The following is a 19,549-nucleotide window of genomic DNA, read 5'->3' as shown; positions in this document are numbered from 1 at the left end:
ATATATTCAATATTATATTTTAATTTAGGTTAAATATTTTAAATTGAAATTGCCACTTCTTAATTTTGCTAAATCTCACTGTATTCGTTTAATATCCATTAAATGGATTGGCTATTTATGAATTAAAAAATTAACTGAGATGGGTTGAGGTAAGTGAGGCCAGGAATTAGGCACGACTGAGTATGTCAATCCAGGGTAATCATTGTCAGATAAGCTGGAATAAGAATCCACACAGTCTAAGTTTGAAGACCAAAAGTTATTGCTAATTTCAAAGAACAGTGTTATCAACTCTATCTTCAAATTTCTAATCTATTTGTATCTAGTTTTAACTTTATTTTCTCCTTTCTTCTACTTTTTTTTTTTTTTTTACTTCTTATTGTCTTAGTTGTGGTCAAGTTGACTCTCACTCATGGTGAACTTATTATAATAGAATAAAACATTACCCTGTCTTATGACATCTTCATGAGTGTTGGTATATTTGAGTCCAACTTTTTTCTTAGGTTCATGTTATTGATATCTTTCAAACTTTGATCTCTACTGAAAGTATTAAAAAAAAAAAGATTCTTATTTTGAGTCTACTCTTGTCTCTGAAGTGTGAATAAGTTACTACAGTTATAGTCAGGTATGAAAAATTATGATATATTTGTATGATGTAATATTGCACAATACTTCTAAATGATGTTGGTCACAAGCTAAAAGAAAAATATTCACAATGAGTTGCTAAATAAAAAAATGTTCTAGACATTTTATATAATATGTCACATTAAAAAAAAATACTCTTATATACTTTATTCTGGAAAGCTACTCATCAATGCTTATCTTTTAGCAGTAGTGTTATATTTGAATTTTGTTATATTCCTTCGTTCCTCATGTTTTCTTTCTTTTTTTTTAATAGAACATGATTTACTGTTAGAATCATGATGCACAACATTTCCTTAAAAAATGCATTAAAGGAGTTCTACAATGTTCCACCTAGTGACATAAGTAAAATGTAACTTCTCAGGACTAACAAATAGTCTGGAGGTTTGCTGACCCATAAACACTCAAGGGCAGCTTGAATCTGGGTGAAAGGGAATATTAAAACCAAGAAACCCAAACTCACTGCCACCATGTGCATTCCAGCTCATAGTGTCCCCCATTGGCTTTCAAGACCATAAAACTTTACGGAAACAATCTGCCTCATCTTTCTTCCATGAAAGGAAACATTAACATACTAAAAATCACACCCATGGTTGGAGATTTAACATTATAATGAGACACGCTAAGGACCACAGTCTTTGAATCCCTTACTGCACATGCTTAACTTGTAATCATATAAGATTGTATGTATAACAGGATTCTGATGTAATCTTCACCCTATAATAGAAACTTGGAAAGCACCTAGAGGCAGAAAGAATCCGAGGGATTCCCCTGTTTGTCTCAGTTCGTGTGTGAACTTAATAAAGGCCATGTCCTTTGCTCTTCACCTCAATGTGTGTGTCTTTATGAGCTTAAGTCACTCCAATCAATGGACACAGCACTAGGCAGGTACCAATCACCTAAGAGCAATTAACTTTACATTTCTAAAAGACTACAAAAGAATTATTGGCATGTATGGGAAAATGCTTATGATAGAATATTAACTTAAAAACACTATTAAATATGCCTCAATATCTTAATCCTACAATAATGAACTATGTAAACACATACAGACACATACAAAATACGCAGAAAATAAATAGACCTGGAAATAAATAGACAGAAATGTAAACTAGCATGTTCTTAATTGTGAAATTGTAAATTAGTTTATTTTCTTCAATACTTTCCTAATTTTCTGCAATGAGCTAAAATAGATTATATAATTAAAAAAAAAAGAAATAAATAAGAAAGATGATATTTAGTACAAACTTACAGCATTGTGCATGTCTTCATGACTTCTAGGCTGTCAAATAGAATCCCAGCCACTTTCCTGTCCTCTTTCCTTGTCCCTTTGTCATTCAATTCTCCACACTGTTGACAGGAACTTAAGAATCATTTCTTCATCACGGGCATCTCCTGATCAGAACCCTCTGAAGATTCTTCACTGACTGTTAAATTGATGGTAAAATTTTTGGCATGAGCAACCAATCTTTACATCTCTACCCCCTGAGTACTTAGGCTTATTGGTATTTTTTCTTAAACAAACCTTACATTCAGGTCCAAATAAACACCCAATTCAATTTACTGCTTGCTGTGACTTGAGTCATCATGTGTCAAAATGCTTCTGAAAGGTCCAGATCTTTCCTGATTTTCTCAGTTGGAATAAACAACTTGCTTATACATATACATACATATATATATATATACACATGGCCCTCACACCATACTGCCTTCAATTATAATTATTGATGTTATTGATAGGAGAGCCCAAGAAAGGAAATGGGAGCTGCCGGTGGTCAGGGACAGCTGGGGAGGCCAGGAAGTGAGTGGAGAAATTTGGAACAGCTAAGGGAGATGACCTTATCTGTCAGTTCATCTTCCTATGGTGGCTTGCATGTTCCTGTGAGGCTGGAGGCTATGCCACTGGTGTTTCAAATGCCAACAGGGTATACCTGTGGTACACACGTTTTAGTGGAGCTTCCAGACTAAGATAGACTTGGAAGAAAGAAAAGTCCATTGATTGCTCAAAGAATTGGCCAGTGAAAACTTATGAATAACAGTGAAACACTTTCTGATATATTACTGGAAAACTTTATGTATAGCCCTGAAACATTGTCTGATATAGTGCCGGAAGATGAGCTCCTCAGGTCAGAAGGCGGTCAAAATATGATTGGGAAAGTGCTGCCTCCTCAGAGTAGAGTTGACCTTGTTGTTGTTGTTGTTGTTATGTGCCGTCGAGTCAAACCCGACTCATAGCAACCCCTCCTTGGGTTTCCGAGGCAGTATCACTACGGAAGTAGGATTGCCCAACCTTCCTTCCGAGGAGTGGCTGGTGGGTTTGAACCGCCAGCCGTCTGATTAGCAGGCAAGTGTCTTAGCCACTATGCTACCAGTTGACCTTAGTGAGGATAAAGTAAAACTTTAGGAACCTCCATTGGCTGATGTGACATGATTCAAAATGAATATAAATGGATGCAAACATTCATTAATAATTGGAACATGGAATGCATGAAACATAAATCTGAGAAAATTGGAAGTTGTCAAAAATGAAATGGAATGCATAAACATCAATATCTTAGGCATTAGTGAGCTGAAATGGACTGGTTTTGGCCATTTTGAATCAAACAATCATATGATCTACTATGCTGTGAATGACAAATTGAGAGGAATAAATGTAATTCATCATCACAAAGAATGCTTCAAGATCTATTTGAAGTGCAATGCTGTCAGTGATAGGATAATATCCATATGCCTAGAGGGAAGGCATATTAATACTACTATTTTTCAAAATTATGCATTAACCACCAAAGACAAAGATGAGGAAACTGAAGATCTGTACCAACTTCTGCAGTCTGAAATTGACCAAATATGCAATCAAGCTGTGTTGACTATCACTGCTGATTGGAATGCAAAAGTTGGAATCAAAGAAGAATCACTGGGAGTTGAAAAATATGGCTTTGGTGATAGAAATAATGCTGCAGATTGCATGATAACATTTTTCAGGATCAACAACTTTTTCATTGCAAATAGATTTTTTTTTCCCCCAAACAACAAAAACAGTGGCTATACATGTGGACTTCACCGGATGGAGTACACAGGAATCAGATTGATTATATTTGTGGAAAGAGGCAATGGAGAAGCTCAATATCTTTAGCCAAAACAAGTCCAGGTGCTGATTGTGAAACACAGCATCAACAGCTCATATGCACATTCAAGTTGAAGTTGAAGACAATTAAAAAAGTTCATAAGAGCCAAAATATGACCTTTATTATATCCCTCCTGAATTTAGAGATGATCAAAAGAACAGATTTGATGCACTGAACAGCAATGACTGAAAACCAGAGGCATTGTGGGATGACATCAAGAACATCATCCATGATAAAAGCAAAAGGTCATTAAAAAGACAGGAAAGGAAGAAAAAAAACAAAATGGATGTCAGAAGAGACTCTGAAACATGCCCTGGAACTGAGGGTAGCTAAAGCAAATGAAAGAAATGACAATATAAGATAACTGAACAAAAGATTTCAAAGAGCAGCTTGAGAAGACAAAGTCAATAATTATAATGAAGTGTGCAAAGACCTGGAGTTAGAAAACCAAAAGGGAAGAACATGATTAGCATTTCTCAAGCAGAAAGAACTGAAGAAAAAATTTAAGCCTCGAGTTACAATATTGAAAGCCTCCAAAACATTGAAAGATGCAGGAAGCATCAAAAGAAGATGGAAGAAATACACAGAGTCATGGTACCAAAAAGAATTGGTCAATGTTCATCTATTTCAGGAGGTGGCATATGATCAAGAACTAATGGTACTGAAGGAAGAAGTCAAAGCTGCACTGAAGGAATTAGCAATAAACAAGACTCCAGGAATTGACAGAATACCCATTGAGATGTTTTAACAAATGGATGCCCCACTGGAGGCACTCACTCATCTATGCCAAGAAATTTAGAGGACAGTTACCTGGCCAACTGACTGGAAATGATCCATATTTGTACCCATTCCAAAGGAAGGTGATCCCACAGAATGTGGAAATTATCAAACAATATCATTAATATCACATACAAGTAAAATCTTACAGAAGATAATTCAAAAAAGATTGCAGCAGTATATTGGCAGAGAAATTCCAGAAATGCAAGCTGGATTCAGAAGAGGATGTGGAATGAGGGACATCACTGCTGATGTCAGATGGATCTTAGCTGAAAGCAAAGAATACCTGAAAGATGTTTACTTGTGTTTTATTGACTATGCAAAAGTATTCAATTGTGTGGATCATAACTAATTATGGATAACTGAGAATAATAGGAATTTCAGAACAATTAATTGTACTCATGAATAATATGTACATAGACAATGAGGCTGTTATTTGAACAGAACAAGGGGATACTGCATGGTTTAAAATCAGGAAGGGAGCGTGCAGGGTTGTATTACTTCACCATACTTATTCAATCTGTATGCTGAGCAAATAATCTGAGAAGCTGAACTATACGAAGAAGAATGTGGCATCAGGATTGGAGGAAGACTCATTACACTGCAGTAAATTACATAGTGTGGCTTTTCTGGCTATAAGTCTTTGTAAACTGCGTGGTAGAATTTTCTGTGAGCAACTGAGTAGTTCCTGATTATTAAAGTTATCCATCTGGGATATTTCTGTTGGGAGCAACACAAAGAAATTTTCTGGGAAGTTCACTCTCTCAGGTGTATAGAATTCTGATATTGGGATTGGTTAGTTTGGCCACTCTGCCAGGCTCAAAAGGAGCCCTCCTAGAGGCAGAAAGAATATCTCACTGCTGGGAGATGTGGGAGATTTGGCCCTGCTGGGAGAGATGCAATAGACATGCGGTGGTGGGCGACACACAAGAGACACATGTTGCTTATAGAGAGATGCTGGAGACATGCACTGCTGAGAGAGACACTGAGAGACACACACTGCTGGAATAGAGACTGAGAGAGACTGTCGGCTGAGAGATGGTGGGCTGAGAGACACTGAGTGTGTTCCTGAACTTGAATTGAAGCCTGTTACCTCCTTAATAAACCCCATAATCTGTGAGTTCTGTGTGACCACTGCAGTGAATTATTGAACCCAGCGGAGAGGTGGTGTGTGCTGCAGGAGGAATGGTTGGTGTCAGAGTTGACGAAAGGGCTGGAGGGAGGCAGCATGTCTGGCCTCTCAGGGATAGGCCTTGGGTTACTGATGGTGATTCTGTCTTCTTCTTCTGGGGTTAGAGAAGGTTAGAAGATGCAGCCTCCTTGTGTCTTTGGCACTTATTAACAACCTGTGATATGCCGACGATACAACTTTCCTTGCTGAAAGTGAGGATGACTTGAAGCACTTACTGATGAAGATAGAAGACTACAGTTTGCAGTGGCCATTACACCTTTAAAAAAAAAATCCTCACAACTGCTCCAATAAACAGCTTCATGGTGAATGGAAAAAAGATTAAAGTTGCCAAGGATTTCATATTACTTGGTTCTACAATCAACACCAATGGAAGCAGCAGTCGACATTAGATGACATATTGTGTTGTGCAAATCTGCTGCAAAAGACCTCTTTCAAGTGCTGAAGGGCAAAGATGTCTCCTTGAAGACTAAGGCACACCTAACCTAAGCCATGGTATTTTAAATTGCCTCATATGCATCTGAGAGCTGGATAATAAATAAAGAAGACCAAAGAAGAGCCTATGCTTTTGTGGTGTTCGTGAAGCCTACTGGAAATACCATGGACTACTAAAAGAATTAACAAATCTGTCCTAGAAGTGCAGCCGGAATTCTCTTTGTCAACAAGAATGGCCAGACTTCGTCTCACTTACTTTGGTCATGTTGTCAGAAGGGACTGCTCTTGCTAAAGTGGAGGGTCAACAAAAAAGGAGAAGGCCCTCCACAAGACAGAGTGACACAGTGGCTGCAATGATGGGTTCAGGTACAGCAAGGATTGTGAGGCTGGCACAGGACCGGGCAGTGTTTTGTTTTGTTCTACAAAAAGTTGATATGAGTAGGAAATGGTTTCACGGCTCCTAACAACAACAAGAACACTGATACATATTAAGCATCCATACATATGATTTTGAATATAATTTAGTACATATATTGCAGATTTCTCTATCTGTATTCTTTGAAGCCACCATCAGTTTGTCATACTAAGTTAGTTTGTGTTCTGCTTTTATTCCGGAAGCTATGTCCCAAGTATTTCCAATGCCAGCAGAGTCACCATAGTGGACAGGTTTCAATGGAGCTACCAAACAAAGATAGACAAAGAAGAAAGGCCTAATAATCTACTTCTTAAAATTGGCCAATGACAACACCATAGATCACAACAGAGTATTGTCTGATAACATCATTATGCATCAGAATCAACTCAATAGCAATATGTTTGTTTTTTGTTTAGTGTTGGAAGATGAGCCCCCTGAATAGAAGAAATTCAAAATTCATAGTGACTACAACAATGGACTCAACAATACCAGTGAATATGAAGATGGCATAGGACCAGGCAACATTTTGTTGTTGGCACCAACTCAATGACAACTAACAACAGTACTCTTTGAAGAACTATGTCACTATCATATTACATGGTGGGAGCTTGCACATGGTAGGTGATTAGTAAGAGATTTAAAAGGAATTAGTAAATAAACTTCTCTTTTCTAAGTTATGGTGACCTTAAATTTCAGAAATCTGTATTATTTTACATGAGCACAATAAACTGAAATATTCAAACATTTGAAGTGTATTTCATGAACTGTGACTTATCCAAAGATACATTTTAATCAGTACTAATTTACTTTTTTAAGTGAAAATGCTACCTCTTAATTTTTAAAAAACTTATATTATCATTAATCTCCAATAAGTAAACTATATACTTTAAGGTTTAAAAACAAGATAAGAAAAGAAATCACAGATAGAGTGAGGTAAGGAAGGCTGAGAATTAGGCCAGACTGAGTATGTTCATTTGCATTGTTGAGGACTGTGAAGGGATTAGGTCTGTTCCATGAACCCAAAATTGGTAGACCAAAAAAAACAGCTGATGAGTCTACTGCAACTCATGACAATCTCATGGGTATCAAAGTAGAACTGTGCTCCATAGGGTTTTCAATGGCTGAATTTGGGAAAATAGATTGCCAGGCCTTTCTTTCAGGCATGTCTTGGTAGACTCAAATTTCAAAGTTTGGGTAGCCAGTGGGCATGTTAACACTACCCAGGGACCCCAAAACTGATAGAACTCTAACTCATACATGTAACTCACCAGAGAGTTGAGTATTAATTGTATGTCTTTGGGGAAGTGGGAGCTCTGATGATGTAGTGCCTAAGGCATTTGACTGCTAACCAGAAGGCTAGTGGTTCAAACTCACCAGCCACTCCTTGGAAGGAAGGTTGGGCAATCTAATTCCGTAGTGATACTGCCTCGGAAACCCAAGGAGGGGTCGCTATGAGTTGGGTCTGACTCGAAGACTCATAACAGCAACAATAACACTGCCTCGGAAACTCAAGGAGAGGTTACTATGAATCAGATCTGACTTGATGGCAGTGAGTTTGGTTTGGGAAAGTGTGGAAGTTTATATATCCAGTGGAGACAGCCAGGTGACTAGAAAGCAGGGAGAAATGATCAGTAGGGCAATCTCATAAGTAGTCCAATTCTCCATAAATATCCAAGAGATGTGCTACTGTTCATGCTTGCTTTTAATGCATGATGTGTTGGAGAATTGGCAGGACTTGTCAGGCTAGTGACAACAAGGTCTCTTCATGTTTATTTTCCCCTTTCTCACATATTAGGTGAGAAACATGTTAAATGTTAAAACATGTTTAATATGTTTCACATATTAAAATGAGGAACATGTTCACTTTCTGTAAAGTGTATCTCATCTAATGGAATAATTTTCAATATTTAATAAGGCACCCAGGTTTAATTAAAGCTGATTTGTTTTTGAGATGCAGACTTGTCTTTATAATCTTCAAAACTTGAAGATAGACACAGGAAATAAACTTGAAAGGGTATTTGGTTCAAAATGTCATACACCAAAATGGCAGGGAATGGCTGAGTAGTGCACTGCCTCCATCATGGTCATCCAGACCTCTTTCAAGTGCTGAAGAGCAAAGATGTCTCCTGTGGTCAAGAGTTGACTCTGAAAACAGAAACTGAAGGAACAGATTTCTGGAAACCCTTGGAGACACTGTGGTGCTTCCTTGGAACCTACGTAAAAAAAATAGTAAAGGAAAGTTCTCCTTCCCCTGCCTGTAGTCAATTTGAATTCAGTACAAGAGGACTCCAGATTCTAATATGTTACTCCTTGAGTCCCTTGAGGCCTATGGTGTATAGGTGGTAGTGGAGGTAAAGAAGGATCCCAGAGAAAGCCAATAGGTCTCAAAGATAGTGAAAAAGATTATGTTAGCAACTTCATACCACCAAAGATGCTGGAATATGAAACAAAAATCATGACAGGTCCTATGTGATGAAGACAACCCAAGTTCATAAACACAAATGGGAGATATTTCTTGGAGGTTCCCAGAAATAATGGGGGAGAACTTTCAAAAGATTGAAGTCCTATATATATTAGGAAATATCAAGAGGATTTCATTTAGCAGCTATAAGAGTTGGAAATTTGGAGCCTTTGACTTTGAATACCATGTTATAATCATGTGATCATGAGCAAGATATTAAACCTCAGTAAGCCTCAATTGCCTTCCCTGTAATGTAGGAAAGGGGGGACACTTGCATGCCTCTTTGTTCACTAAGTTGTCCTGACCCATAGTGAGGGACAATTCTATCTCCTCCCTTACATCACATTCCTCTGTCTGAATGACCTCACTGCTATTAATCTAATTGATTCAAACTAGAGAAGTTCACTGGCATTGTGAAGGCATCTTAATGTCAGATTGCATGACCTTCTTTTCCACTCCTGACCTGCTCTTAGGAAGCTGACCACACTCATGTGCTTTGTTGTAGCCTCTACCTAAGTTGAAGACAGAGTGTGTACCACCTAATCAAAATTTACTCTTTTAAGCCTAAAGACTAAACTGTGTTCTCCAATCCTATTTCTTCAGAATTGTCCTTTGTGGAATTTCCCAGACATTAATAATATCAGCATTTTCTTTCTTATTTGGCTTCTGATTCATTTGTGAATATGCTCTTTAGCTAGGAACTCTGTTAAGAGGAGGCATAAATGATAGAATTTGGGCACTGACCCAACCCCACCTTCAACTACAGCTATAAAGCATCATTGTGCTTTTCCATATAATTTTGGAAGGATGAAGTAAGAGAATACAAATAAAGTGCTAAGTACAGTGTGTTATACAGTGCTCACTGAAGAAATGATAATTATTAATAATATACATTGATCACAAATATATACCATCCTCTGCCATCTGTACCTGATCATAGACACCAAGTTCTGGGAAATGTGCTCTGGGGCTGGGAATTTGATTAACAGAAACTGGAACAAAATGAGCCTAACCTCACTGTGAACTTTTTTCCCTGTGGTTAAATAGGAAAGTGAGGTTTTTTTTTTTTTTTTTTTCTTTTCTTTTCTTCTTCTTCTTTTTTTTTAAGGCATATTACTCTGTGGTTATGTACATAAAAATATCTACTCTTTGACTTTTAGGTAGCCAGTGTTGGTGAGATGGCATGGAAGCAAATACTTTGGACAAATGTTGACAAATTCTGTTGTAAAAAGTACTGTTTAATAAAGGAAAAACTGCTTCATAGGGGTGGAGAGTGACTATATCTTCTCAAAAGATTTTTCTTTTCTATGCTGAGTTTCTTTTAGATGTTCTCTTGTAGGACTGAAGACCAGAGTCGACAGTAAGGAACTGGTACTCAGGGAAAGGCTTGGTAGAAGCATATGTGATCTGAAGAGTAGGCCCTAACATTGTGGTAGAAGGCTGGGAGCTGCGGGGACATAGGCAGCCCTAGACCTTTCTGATGTGGGTTTGGCAGGTGGGCATTAGGAAGCATTGCTGTTCAATAGCCACTATTTAGTTTTCTCATTCTGGTTTCGCAGTTCCCTTAAAGTACCTTCCTATCTTTGCTAAACATTTTTTAACCTCATATTCAGTGCTTGGAGAATGGCAGGAGAGGTATGTATGATTAGGGAAATTACTAAAGGGGAGAGGATAAGTAGCCCATCAAAATGACTGTGAGGCTGAGAAAAAGTGAATGAACCCAAGTGCCAGCGGAAGCCAAGGTCTGGACAACTAAAATATGTAAACATTTCTGAAGAATCTTCAGAGGACTGCCTGCAGGAGTACTTTCCTGTAGTTACATAAATTGTGGCATGCTTTATTGTGTTTGGATATTACAGGTCAGGGAGATTTGTAAGGATTAAAAACTTGAACATTATAATAAAATACAGAACTGAGCAACCGAGATCAGCCTTTCAAGAAGTTATTCTGTTTCTGCATCTTACTCCTGACCTTGAGCATGTCCCCTTCACTCTCTAGGCTTCAAATTTTTCCTCAGTAAATACACCTCAAGGTACACTATCTCTAGGTGTATCTCATCATTGACTACGTAACTCTATTGTCGAACTATATCCAAACATATTTGATCAAATGTTTGTGTGTTTACCATGTGCCAAACACCAGGAAATACACGAATGAGTAAGACTGGTTTCTATACTCAAAGATCTTACATTTGAGGGAGAGATACTAATATATAAATAAATTACTTAAATATCTGTGCAACTGTATACACAGGGGGAGATCAGGGCTTCAAACTGTTTCTTCTCGCTTCAGTCATGGCCAACGAAGCAAAACGAGGATGAATCAGAATTTGCAAAATGTAGGTACTTGGAACGATAAGTGAAATGGAAAATTTATGAGTCAATACCCTGCTAGATACTTAATCTCCCTCTTAGAAAACAAGGACAGCTTGTGTGTTGCATAGCAATAAGATTTCTTGCCTGGCTGTTGGAAACAGCAGTGTTCAACTCAAAGATGGAGGCCCAACCACACTGCTTTGAATATATGTTGTGCTCCATAGTCCTGGCAATAGTCCAGTCTCTTGCATCAGCCTCATGCAAGTCTCCCATTCCAGGGATTCAACGTATAATTTTTGCTGTTCTGTTTACAAGTTTTTCGTTCCAGGCACCTACATTTTGTAAATTCCAGTCAGTCCTGGTTTCATTTTTATCAGCCATGACTGAACTTGTTCTAACCAGTTTGAAGCACTGTATTAATTGTAGCTTGTTAGAGATGACTCTCTCAAACAGATCCTCAAAGCTGCCTCAAGTTATTCATTTGACTCATGTACCCTCTCTCCTTAATTTCAGGGAATATGGTACATATAGGTGAGACCGCTCGTTGCTAATAGCCTTTCTGTAGGAAATGAGCAGATACAGACAGGAACAGATTGCCAAATAGTAGCAGTGAAAATATATCTGTGAAGGACAGAGTCAGCATAATGAAAGACAATGGACTGGACTTCAGTAGACTGAAGTTCTAATTCTGATGGCAACTTAATTTGCCATGCAGCCATGGGCAATTCATAAGACCACTATGAGCCTCATTACCTTCTTCAATGAAAAGTGAGTCAGTCATACCATCTCTTCTTTTCCCAGAGGGTTGGCATGAGGATCAAATGTGGTACTACATATGAAGGTGCTTTAAATAATTATAACAAAACTTCATCATTATTTGAGAATAAACTTTGAAAAGTGTATTGTTGTTGTCGTTAGATGTCATCAAGTTGGCTCCAACTCATGTTAACCATATATATATATATATATATATATATATAAAAGGAACACTGCCCAGTCCTGCACCAGCCTCACAATCCTTGCTATACTTGAGCCAATTGTTGCACCCACTGTGTCAATCCATCTCATTGAGGGCCTTCCCCTTTTTTGCTGATTCTCCATTTTACCAAGCATAATATTCTTTTCCAGTGTGGTCCCTTCTGACAACATGACCAAAACAGGTAAGACAAAGTCTGGCTATTCTCACTTCCAAGAAGAATTCAGCTGTACTTCTTCCAGGACAGATTTATTTGTTCTTCTGGTAGTCCATATTTTCAGAATTCTTTGCCAACACCATAATTCAAAGGCATCAACTCTTCTTTGGTCTTTCTTATTCATTGTCCAGCTTTCACATGCATATGAGGCAATTGAAAATAACATGGCTTGGGTTAAGTGCACCTTAGTCTTCAAAGTGACATCATTGCTTCTTAACACTTTAAAGAGGTCTTTTGCAGCAGATTTGCCCAGTGCAATACAACGTCTGATTTCTTCACTGCTGTTTCCGTGAGCGTTCATTGTGGATTCAAGTAATATGAAATATTTGACAAATATAATCTTTTCTCCTTTTAATATGATACTGATTACTGGTTTAGTTGTGGGGAAGAAGGAAGAGGCCACCCACTTCTCAATGATGACTGATGAAAATCTTATGAATAGGAGTGAAACACTGAAAAGTATGGCTCTCCTTTAAAAACACAAGGAAAATGTCTTGTGCAGGAAAGGACAATTGCAAAGAAGTGGACAGTGTTTACTGGACTGAGAGTTCCTATCAATCTCCTTAACACATGGGAGATTTTGATCTGAGAATAAGGATCTTGGTAGAGTAGATTGTCCTTTAAGCAATCTCATATGCCATCCTTATGTAAGTGGGAAACAGGGAGAGCACTGAGTGAAAGACAAGAACAGTTTCAGCGAGGGGCTGTGTGTCACCCATCAGTCAGAGTGACAGCTGCCAGGGCTCAGAAGGCAGCAGTACATGAGTACAGCTACTGGACTGGATCAGACACATTCCTGAGGCTTTGTATCACTCACCCAGGATGGTGGTCCTTGCTCATCTAAGCTCATTCCCCTGCTCAGCTTCCCTGAACGTGTGCTTTCCAGGCGGCCATATCTACTTTCCTACCAGAAGGATTATTCATCTGTGCTCTCACAGCCCTGCCATCAACACAAGGGAGACCTTCTGCCACTCTGCTGGGCCAGAGGATTCCGAGATCTGCAGGTTATGAAACACAGAAGCTCCACAGGCACATTCCCTGGAAAGAAGACAGGGCTGTGCAGCATGTTCAGCACACCCTCAGTGTACCTAACACTTAAAATCATGTTTATACACAGTCAGAGCAGTAGGAAGGCATGCTAGGAAGGATGCTGGACCTTGAGTCATTCACCCGTATCACCTGAAGGGAAGGAAAATTAACTTATATAGATGCTAATAGTTGCTGGATGCTGTGCTATGGCATGTTTCCAGATTTTAAACTTTTATTCTCAGAACTGCTCTTAGAGGTTGCTATTTTTAATGCTACATCATGCATAAGGGAGCTGGGGTACAGAGAGGCTAAATGACTTGCGTGGGGTAACCCAGTTATTGAGTTGATACTAGAAATCCAGCCCAAATCTGGGTCATTACAAAGTCTATGTTCTCAACCTCAGTGTCCTCATCTAGGAAATGAGAATGATGGTGATGTCCAGGGTCCCGAATATCCCTATAATTTTTTGATTCTTTTAAGTCATGTGCTCTGGGAGTGAATTATTTCATTTTTTTGAACTGTAAGCATTATTTGGGTCTTTCTACCAGCTTGTCCTCTCTTTCTGGCATACACTAGGTGCTTACAAACAGTATGCAGTTGGATTGAACTGAACTGCATTTTCAAAGCCTCATTTTCTTTATCTCTAAATTGATAATACTGGTACCTGACTTGAATAATAATGGTTGTTGTGAGTTTCAAATGAAACTCTGTTTTTGCTGACAATCTTTTTTTAAATTTCATTATTAAAACATAATATGCATACATACATATAATATACATACATGCATAATTTATTATTGAGTGTAACATATATCCATATTTTTGATTTATGAAGTATATACATCAAAACCACACTCAATGATTTTCTCAGAATGAGCACCATAGGTCCAGATCAAGAAATGAAACATTACTAGAATCACAGATGTCTTCATCAGCTTTCTTCCACTCACTACCCTTCTACTCTAATGATAACCACTCTCCTGGCACAGATAAATATTGTGTGCTTTTTGTACTTTATTTGAATGGAATAGTACACATGCCTCTTACGTTTGGCTTCTTTCCACTTGTTTATGAGCTTCATCCTTTTTTTTTTTTTTCACATAATCTTAGATAATTCTTACTCACTGGTGTGTAACATTTTATTGTGTGACTGTACTACACTTTCTTTATGCACTCTATTGACAGTGGGCATGTAGGGTAGTTTTCAGCTTTTGACTACCAGAAATAGTGCTTCCATGAACATTCTGCTGTGTGTCTTTGTTGGATATAAATATGCATTTCAATTGTGTGTATCCCTAGAACTATACTTATGTTTTCCTTTAGAAACTGCCAAACAGTTTTCCAAAGTGGTTGTATTAATTTATATCCCCACCAAAACATTGATAAACTGGGATATCAAAATTAGAACAGTTGTTTATCAGGAGAAACCATCAAGAGATTGAAAAGGCTACTCACAAGTCACAGAAAATATTACAAATACATATATTTGACAAATATATTAGACAACTGTTTTGGTTCTCTAGTGCCACTCTAGCAGGAAATACCACAAATGGATGGCTTTGACAAACAGTGATTTATTCTCTTACAGTCTAAGTTAAGGCTAGAAGTCAGAGTTCATAGTGCCAGCTCTAGGGGTTGGGTAAAAGCCCCTCGACCTCCAGATTCACCTATGCTTCTTGCTTCTGGCCCACTGAAGCTGGAAGCTATTCAACTCATCTGCTGGCTGCTGAGGCTGACAAACCCAAGGTCAACAAGTAAAATGGCACAGTCCCCAAATTATCAAGCAAGACAGCAAGTAATTAGTTCAAGTCCATAAAGTCTCAAAGTTGGCAGACAACATGACTGGCCACTGAGATGAAGACTTCACCAAATGCAGAATCCAGATGTGCCAAAAAGCTTAAGACTTTTCTCAAAACTCCTTCTTATATTCTGGAAGCAGACCATATCTCTAAGGCACCTACTCAGCTGCTCACAGTAAATTCCACCATGAAGTTGATTACCAGTCTCCTCATGGGGAATAACTACATCCAGCTGCCCAGCCACTCAAAACCAGGCCCTGCCAAGTTGACACATAACCATAAATCCCACAACAACCATGTTGATGGTGGCTTCCTCTCTCCTGCTTTTGAGATGGAAATTGATGTTATGATATCACAGAAGGTCAGATCTAGAAAGACACTTTATTGTTGCTGTGTGTGCCATAGAGTCAATTGCAACACATAGCAACTCTATAGGACAGCATAGAGCGGTCCCATTGGGTTTCCTAGTAGTGTAATGGTTAAATAGCTCTGCTGCTAACCAAAAGGTTGGCGGTTTGAACCTACCAGAAGCTCTACAGGAGGACAAAAAAGACCCCTAGATATGGTTGGGTTATGTTACCCATTTTACTAATGAAGAGATGGAGACCTAGGTAATGGGAATGGCTTACCAAAAGCTGGTCCCGGAGCTGGAAACAGAAGTTGAGTCTTATTTGAACTCCAAATATCTTTTTGTTAAATTGTATACCTAATACAGGAATTTAATAAACATGTATAGGTAGTTTATTCTACTTTTGTGAGTGTCTTTTATATTCCAAGTTGTGTTTGTTATATATTATCACCTAAGAAATTACCATAAACTTAAAACAACATATTTATTATGGTTTCTGTAGGTTAGAAATCTAGGCATGGTTTCACTTAGGTTAACAAAGTTGAATTAAAGTTGTTGGACTAAAGGTGCACAGTATTCTCAACTAAAGGCTGCATTGGGGAAGAATCTATTTTCAAGCTCACTCAGGTAGTTTCCTTGTGGTTGTAGGATGGAGGCCTTAGCTTCTTGCTGGATAGACTGCAGAGATTTCTAACAGTTCCCAGAAGCTACTTACAGTTCCAACATGGCTGCTTATTTTATCAGACCAACAGGAAGAGTGTCTAGAGTGAGTTTGCTAGGAATATGGAGTCTTATGTAACATAACCATGGGGAGTGATATCCTTTCACATTTTCTATATTCTATTGGTTAGAAGAAAGTCTCTTATCTTACACAATCTCAAGGGGAAGGAATTATCTAAACACTTAAATATAAAGATCAGAGGTCATGGGGTGGTACTTTAGAAACTGTCTGTCACTCAAACCCACCACTAAGAACCTTAAAGCTATCATTTCAATCAATTCTATAATAAAGAAGAAATCAAAACCAAACTTACTGCCACTGAGTCAGGTCTGACTCATAGCTACCTCTTGGGTCTCTGAGGTGGTATCACTACGGAAGTAGATTGCCCAAGCTTCCTTCTGAGGAGTGGCTGGTGAGTCTGAACCATCAGCCTTCTGGTTAGCAACCAAATGCCTTAGGCACTATGCCACCAGAGCTCCTATAATAAAGAAGAAGTGATAATTATATCAAAATCAACTCAGTCATGATGTGTCTTGTGGATGGGTATAATCAATATTACATGACACATTATAGTTTTGTGTTTTAAAATTGATATGCTTGTTAGTTTGATTCATTCTATGCCAAGTTCAGTTACTTCTAGTCCAGAGAAGTGTGTTATTTATCTTCTCCATAGTGTGATGCCCAGGGATAAAGCCAACTCACAAAGTATTCTGTCAAATTTATAACTATGCTCCCAAAACAAAAGAAAACAAACTCACTGGCTTTGAGTCAATTTGACTCATAACAACCCCTCCTTGGGTTTCCAAGGCAGTAGCTCTATGGAAGTAGATTGCCCAATCTTCCTTCTGGTGAGTGGCTTGTGGGTTTGAACTGCCAGCCTTCTGGTTAGCAGTCAAATGGTAGGCACTACACCACTGGAGCTCCCCAAGGCCTCATTAATTAGATATTATAATTGTTATTTAAACTGATGAAATTAAAGTACAAAGATTTTTAAGGAATTTTCTCAAGGCTATTCAATTAGTAAATGATGGAGTTGGAAGCCAAATCTAGATCTGCTTATTATCAAATATTATACGCACACCTTCTCTCTAAATAATATTCTACAGGTAGTAGGAAGTTCTTTAAGTTTTCCTAGTGAGAGGGAAAGAAATTTTATTCCACATTTTAGGATAATTAGTCCTACGAAGTAGTAGAAAAGCATTGGAGATATGAAAGACAGGGACAATGAGCCCCACAAGGGCAGAAACCACGAAGATTTTGCTCACCTCTGACTTTGGGTGCAATGTGTGATATATAAACAATTTTAATTAAATGTATGGTAAGTATAAGGAAAAATGGAGGGGAAAAAAGGACTATCAGAATTATCTCTAGTAGCATAAGTTGCTTAGTAGGATATATGGACATTTTTCTTATGACTAGCCTTAGGAAATGGAGTTCAGAAAAATCTAAAATCCTAATTTGGATTACCAAATAATATGCACAATCCCTTAATTTACCCAGGACCCTTTATTTTTCTCTGGCTTTCCTTTCACCTCTTATATTTATGCTCGGTATACAGATCAGAAAGGAGTGCAGGTGGTGCTGTGGTTAAGGGGTTAACTGCTGAATGAAAGGTCTGCATTTCGAACTCATCAACTGCTCTGTGAGAGAAAGACATGACAGTTTGCTTCTGTAATGATTACAGCCTGGAAACCCTATGGGGCAGTTCTACTCTGTCCTATACAGTTACTATAAGTAGGAATTGACTTTATTTATTTATTTATTTGGAACAGAAAGGTGATAACGCTGAAAGATGGGGGGCAGAAATGAGTAATGAAGACAGCTAGTTCTATTTCTAACTTACTATCTTATTTCTTTCTTACTAACAGAATGCTTATATCCCTAGGACCAATAATGTTCACCTGAAAGATTAGACTTTCCAATTTCCTTTATTGTTACAGTAGCTATGTCTTAGCAAGAGAGCTACAAAGCAATATTTTTGGGAAGGATTTCTGGGAGACAGAACAACTAACTGAAAACTCTGTTTTCTCTTTCCTTTGTCCAGCCTGCAAAATGGATGGGAAGTTGGGGTTCTAATGGCCATCTTGGACTGTGAGATGACCTGGAGAATGAAAGTCTTGCAGTAGAGAGTATGAATTCCTAATTATGGTGAAGGCGCCATACCAGCTCTGAACTTAATTCCAAGCTTGATCCCAAACTTCTCTCATAAAAAGGAGATAGTGAAACAAATTTCTGGTTTTAAGTCAATGTTACTTTGTTGTGGTTGTTACATTATTTATACAGTTGTATCTAATTTTAAGTAATATAGGATTCAGAGATGGACTGAGACTCATATGCAGGTCAAGGGAATCCATGTCAAAAAATACTTGTCAATTTTTTAGAAGTTTAAAATTTTTAAGTCCATCAAATATCTCTGCATAAAAATACATATATCAAAGTGGCTATAGCAAATGTCAGTGTTTTTTTTTTTTTCCTTGTTTTTAAATCTCTTATCTTTTTCTACTACCCACAGAGATAGACCATATATTTCATCCTCCTTTGTAGTTATTGTGGCCATATGACTTTTTTAGCCAATGGAAAGTGGCAGAAGTGATGTGTACTACTTGAACACTGGCTCATAAACTTTCACCAGATAATCCAATCTTCCTCTTTTTTCCCCATTTCAGCTGAAAGAAGAGGTCTACATGACCTCGAGCCAGGCAGAACCACAGATGGGAGAACTATGGGCTTCTGAATAACTACATAGAAGACAGCCAGCCTTGATTTTTTAGATAATGAAGAATTAAACTTCTATGACATTAATCCATTGGAAGTTTGGGTTGTTAGAGTAATGTACCACAACAAATTCAGCTGAATTAAAAAAAGAAGTCAGAAGCAAAATAATATGTGACAACAAGTACATTAAGTGGTGTGGCAGGATGTCTGAGCTATGATACCATTTGGTTATATAAACCAGGGAAAATAACACACTCCCTCTTATTGTTAACTTCATCACTGGAAAAATGAGAGGGTAAATATCACCTACACTAGAGAGTTATTTGGGAGCTCTGGTAGCATAGTGGCTAAGGCGCTTGACTGCTAACCAGAAGGCTGGTGGTTCAA

The sequence above is a fragment of the Orycteropus afer genome, unplaced genomic scaffold (genome assembly GCF_000298275.1).
Source record: "Orycteropus afer afer isolate SDZICR_OR568_19922 unplaced genomic scaffold, OryAfe1.0 scaffold00032, whole genome shotgun sequence".
NCBI lineage: Eukaryota > Metazoa > Chordata > Mammalia > Tubulidentata > Orycteropodidae > Orycteropus > Orycteropus afer.
The sequence above is the reverse complement of the archived record's forward strand: the minus strand, read 5'-3'. Positions refer to the sequence as shown.